A 6,297-nucleotide genomic window follows, 5' to 3' on the forward strand; every position below is an offset into this window, starting at 1 on the left:
TGTGTGGGGAGGGAGGAAGAGGTGGTGTGTGGGGAGGGAGGGAGGGACAAAGAGGTGGTGCGTGGGGAAGGAGGGAAGGAGGAAGAGGTGATGTGTGGGGAGGGAGGAAGAGGTGGTGTGTGGGAAGGAAGAAAGGAAAGAAGGAAGGAAGGAAGAGGTGGTGTGTGGGGAGGGAGGGAACTGGGGTCCAGCGGGGTTGAGGTCAGAGGAACAGATCACAGTTAGCTAGACAGGAGGATAAGGATTGCGTCATGACTGAGCACTGGAGAAAAATTTCCCCATCACAGGATGACTCCGCTTCTTGTAAGGTTTGTTTCTTCATGCAATCTTGCTAGCACATACACCAAGTACCAAGAACTGGATTCTACCTGCTTAGGTTTCATTGTTAAAATACGTTTTCGTTTATAGAAACCGATGGAAGAATCGTTTCCATCCTCTTTCCTTTCAGCGTTCCCTCCCTACAACCTAATATAATTAAGAAGAAAAATTCAAAGTAGAGCAAAATCTATCTACTTGAAAAGAGTCTTTTTATTTTTGCAACTGAGGAGACAAAAAGTGTATTTCATATTTCCATGCATTAGAAATACACAGGTCTTTTCTGAATATAGTAGAATTTAGAGAAATATACATAAATATATGTAAATAAAATTTACAACTATATTTACTGTATACAAACACGTTAGAAATACACAGGTCTTTTCTATATATACTAGAACCTACCATATATATTTATATATTAACATGTATTTTTATATTTTTATATATATAGATTGTATATAGAAATATTTATATATAAATATTTTATATATAAATGCCTATAGAAAACATTTATATGTATATATTATATATAATAATTTATTTTCGAAGGTAAGGTTTTATGCTTGTTGAAGCATGGTTCACAGGCAAAAAGAGGAAGGAAATTATCAGTTTCAGAAGAATAAAGTACAAAATTATCACGATTCAATACCCAGCTGTCAATAATTGCAGTGAGAGTATAATATCGTAGAACTTTCTATTTAAAGACCTGTGTATTTCTAATGTGTATATATGTAATCTACATTTATATATAATTTCTATATATGGTAGAATTTACTACTGTATTCCTAATGTGTGTGTATATATAGATAATCTGTATTTATAAATATTTATATAAATACACAGGTTTTTATATAAACACACAGGTCTTTATACAGAAAAGATTGGTGTGTTTCTAATGTGTATATGTATATATTTTATAAAAATCTATACATTTATATATTATGTGTTATATATAATATTTATATAGTTTAATTAAAATATTTTAATATAAATATTTATATTCTATATAAATATTTATATTCTATATAAATATTTAGACATCTATAAAATATATAAGCATTTTTATATTATATATAATAAAATATATAATGTATAAATATAAATATATATTATATATAAAATACCCTATATGTGATCATTTATTTTAGAAGGTAAGCTGTTAGTATTGTTGAAGCATGTTTCTCAGGAAAAAGGAGAAAGGAAATTATTTTAAGAATAAAGTACAAAATTATCACAATTTCCAGTTGTTAGTAATTACATGTACAGAATAACTCATGTCCTTTAATCTTACAATGAATAGCACGTTAAACTTTTATGTGATTCTGAAAATATGAATTTCCATATAATAAGGGTTTGTCATGTAAAGCACTAATTTTATAGGCAGTTTTCACTTGTTACATACATTGTTCTTATAGCTTTAAAGGTGTTAAAATTAATGGTGGCTTTGAAGAGATGGTAGCATCATTTGAGAAACAATAAATGGGTTCTGTTTCATCCTTTCCTTGGTGCGGTCAGGGCTTCATTTCATTAGCTTAGGAAGGGATTTCAGAGCTTTGCATGTTGAACTTGTAGCTGCCTCCTATGGAATCCTAAGAAACCTAGGACGCTATACCACAGAAACAGGGTGTTGCCCATGCCCTGAACACCATCATTTTGTGGTATATTTCTTTTGTATTTCTTATATGGAAATACCATATAAGGATGAGCATGCTTGGTATAACTCAAAGCCTGTTTATTTGCAAGGCTGTATTGACCCTGAACAATAAATACTTGTGTGTTATGGATGGGAAACAAGTCAGAACGAAAAGCTGCTGTCTTTTAGGAAAACCTATTGGCTGTGGTTGTATATCTCCTTCCAAAGGGAAATTTGTGAACTTCCTGCTATAGTTCTTTTTACATAATGACAGCATAAAAACTGGAATAAACTGAATCTTGTCAGTGGTCACTTTTGGGTTTGATGAATATTATGGAGCAATGTTGCAGTGTATTTTAAAATTACACTCAAGAATTCATTTTGTGCACCTTATTTTAATGCCGTATTTCCATTCAAGCTCTGCAAGCCAAAACAGTCTGTGATGATTCTTTTGGCATTGAAAAAATTATCCATGGCTCTTACATCGTGTTTCTTTCATGATTTCATGGCAGTTGGAGCTTCAATTGTTATTTGTTGGGAACCCATCCTGACTAGCTATTTCACTGGGGCTTCATGTTTTATTGTGATGATTGGCAGACTTGTGTTTCAGGAATTTTTGGCTTTGGAAAGTTACTATGATTTTGAAATTATAGATGCAAAAATGTCACTGAATTTATTTTTGCAAACTTTTAATTCATTATAGACAGTAAGTGGTTTAATCAGAAATCAATAATTTAAGTAATCTTTTAATTTGTTGGAGCATTCACAAATACTACATCTTCCTTTAAGTCTTTCTTTATTCTACATGTTATATACATAGTTAAATTAGTTAATAAGAGTGTTAAATATTTTCCCTCCTTCTCCAACTACCCACAAGCTGAGGCTTAAACAGTGGAATGAGTAAAGACCTGAATACAGCAGCAAAGCTGTAGTTGATTTTTATAATAAAATAATAGATATCAAAGCTTCCTGACATTTTTAGGCAAATCTTCCTGTGTCCCTAAAGGGAGGATCCCCTTCACAGCAGTCATGAACAACAGGTGATCTTGAGATTCTCAGCTGTCAAAGACAGTTGGTGGGAAAATTTGAAAACACTTTGTACATATTAAAGAGCTAAGAATGAGATGATGTATACATACATGTCTCTGTCTCATTACACCACAGGAAATAGGACACATGGCAGGAAGGCTCACGTTGATTCCCCTTGACCATGCAGCTTCCTCTGCTCCTGACTCCTAAGAACTTTCTGACCTATTGGTCATTCCCAGCTTCAGATCCCCAAGCGTACGGATTGTTGTTAGCCCCATGTCAGTGATACACAGGACACAGAATTGCTCTCAAAAAACACTCTGGAATTGAAAAATGACAGGAGAAGCTCAACGCGATGGCTGGGTACCAGAGGGAAGGCCTTCCGCTGTTTCGAACACGGATGCTAAGCTCTAGAATAACTGCAGCTGCAGCCTATTGGACCTGGGCACGTGTCAGGCAGGGTGTGAAATGCTCCCCATGCACGACCTCATTTCTCCCTCACATTATCCCTGTGGATTAATCGGGGCTCCCGAGAGACACCACCAACAGCCTATCAACAAAGATAGATGAGAGGGGATTTATTAGGGGAATTAGAGGCTGAAAAGTCTCAGGGCAGACTGTTTGCAAGCTGGAGCCCCTGGGATGCCAGGAGTGTGACTCAGTCCACACCCAAAAACCTCAGAACCAGGGAAGTGGATAGTGTAACTCTCAGTATAAAAAGAGCCTGAAGTTCTGATGTCCAAGGGCAGGAAATAAGAGTCTCAGCTCCAGGAGAGAAAGGGAGGAAAGTGCCTTTCCTCTGCCCTGTTTCTTCTATCTGGGCCCTCAGAGAATTGGATGGGGCCTGTCTCTATTGAAGTCATCCTCCCCACTGTCCAGCACCCCAGGCCAATCTTCATGGGAGTATCTGCACAGGCTCACCTAGAAACAATGCTTTACCAATTCCTGACGTATTCCTTAAGGCAGTCACGTTGACACCTGAAATTAACCATCACACCCTGTGAAATGAGTAGTGTCCCCACTGGACAAATGAAACAGACAGTTTGGGTACCTTTCTTATACTGCTTATAGGTTATAGAGTCAGGATTAAAACTCAGGTCTGCAAAGATCAAATTCTAAACTCCACCCTCCTAAGGACTGCTGCTCAACGCTGTGGAAGCAGCACCGTATTAGACACTGTACGAGGATTGAAGACGCATTCGAGACACATCCCCTGCTTAGGGACCACATCCTAGCTTGCATTCATGACAGGAGTCATGTTTCTGTGACTGTTCTATAGACCCCGGAACCAAGTGTGAATTGGCATGCTTTAGGTGTGCATAAGCTCTGCAGAAATCCTAAGGAAGAGCAAGATAATTACAGGCTCAATTCATATAGGGAAGTTTTTATGAAACCGGCTTTTAGCCAATTCCTGAAAGAAAATATTTTTACTGGAGGAAAAATGTTCTGCTGGAGAATAACTAGTTGAAGGGCTTTTGGGGGCAAGGGGTCCTGGACACATGTCCACAGAAGTGGGAAAGAAGACACATAGAAAAGAAACAGAATTGAGGACCCTTCAGGGAGAGAAGTAAGGAAAAGTGCTAGCCCAGCAAGCTGATATGTAATTGTGAATCTTAACTAGATTGAGAATTTGGATACAACTCAAAACTAGATAAGAGTAATTGCACTAAAAAAAAATGGCGCAGAGCAGGGTAAAATAAAATAAAAATTCATTAATAATGAATTAAATTATCATTCAACAAACATTTATTGGGCACCTACCATGGTCCAGGTAGAGGGCTAGATGCTAATCAAAAAACAACAATCGCTGCCATGACTGAGCAATGCCTATGAGTCATCCTTAGAATGGTGCTGGAAGATAGATGGGGCTGTCTTATTCCATCCTGAGTTTACAAGAGATGACCCTGAGGACCAGCCAGGCTAAGTAACCTGTTCCAGATCACCTAGTACTTGAACCGAAGCTTGTCTGACTCCAAAGCCCACACATTCTCTGATACGCCATGCAGCCAGAAAACGGCAGTGAAGTACTAAGGTTTGCTAAGGTGTTGAGTATATGGAATAAGATACTCAGGAGTATTTTTAAACTTGTGGTAAAACACACACAACACGACATATACACTCTTAACAAATGTTGAGGTGCATGGTACAGTATTGTTAACTATATGCCCATTGTGCTACAGTGGATCCTTACAACTTTCTGGGATGGCTAAGATTGTCAACTTGATTGGATTGAAGGATGTAAAGTATTGTTCCCGGGTGTGTCTGTGAGGGTGTTGACAAAGGAGATTAACATTTGAGTCAGTGCAGTGGGAGAGGCAGACCAGCCCTCAGTCTGGGTGGGCACCATCCAGTCAGCTGCCAGCGTGGCTAGAATAAAGCAGGCAGAAGGAGGTGGGAGAAGCCGACTTGCTATGTCTTCTGGCCTCCATGTTTCTCCTGTGCCAGAAGCTTCCTCGAACATCAGACTCCAAGTTCTTCAGCTTTTGGACTCTTGGACTTACACCAGTGTTTCACCAGGGGCTCTCTGGCCTTTGGCCACAGACAGACTGAAGGCTGTGCTGTGGGATTCCCTACTTTTGAGGTTTTAGGACTTGGACTGGCTTCCTGGCTCCTCAGCTTGTAGACGGGCTATCATGGGACTTCACCTTGTGATCATGTGAGTCAATACTCCTTAGTAAACTCCCTTCATATATGCATCTATCCTATCAGTTCTGTCCCTCTAGAGAACACTAATACACTTTCTCATCTTGTATGACTGAAACTCCATGCCCATTGCACCTCAATTCCCCATTTTCCCCTCCCCCAGCCCCTAGCAATGACCATTCTACTTTCTGTGAGTTTAACTATTTTAGATAGTTCATAAAAGTAGAATTGGGCAGCGTTTGTCCTTCTGCGACTGGCTTGTTTCACTGAAGCATGATGTCCTCCGGTCCATCTATCCTGCAGGAGTGGTTTCTGACATCCTACAAACTGAGAGGGTTTTGAAACTTGTCAGACATGCACAAAGGTGGAGAGACTACTATAGTGATCACCATGTTTTCATGATGCAGCTCCAACCACTACAAAAGTCAGCTAATCCCATTTCACCTGTTACCCTCTCCAAACCTGACCCGTCCCCTGCCCCACTCAGTTATTTTGGAGCAAATCCTAGATTACTTTTTAAGTAAACTGACTTGGGTGTGTTTAAGAATTTGCCTCAAGTCAGATGGTTTTGATTCTTCAATTTTTCCCTGGTGACAACAGTAATCCAAGATTGAGTAACAATTATTCAAGCCTTACAGAAGCACACAGAGAGTAACATTTTTGGTAACCTCAGT

The sequence above is a fragment of the Hylobates moloch genome, unplaced genomic scaffold, assembly GCF_009828535.3.
Source record: "Hylobates moloch isolate HMO894 unplaced genomic scaffold, HMol_V3 SCAFFOLD_7, whole genome shotgun sequence".
Taxonomy (NCBI): domain Eukaryota; kingdom Metazoa; phylum Chordata; class Mammalia; order Primates; family Hylobatidae; genus Hylobates; species Hylobates moloch.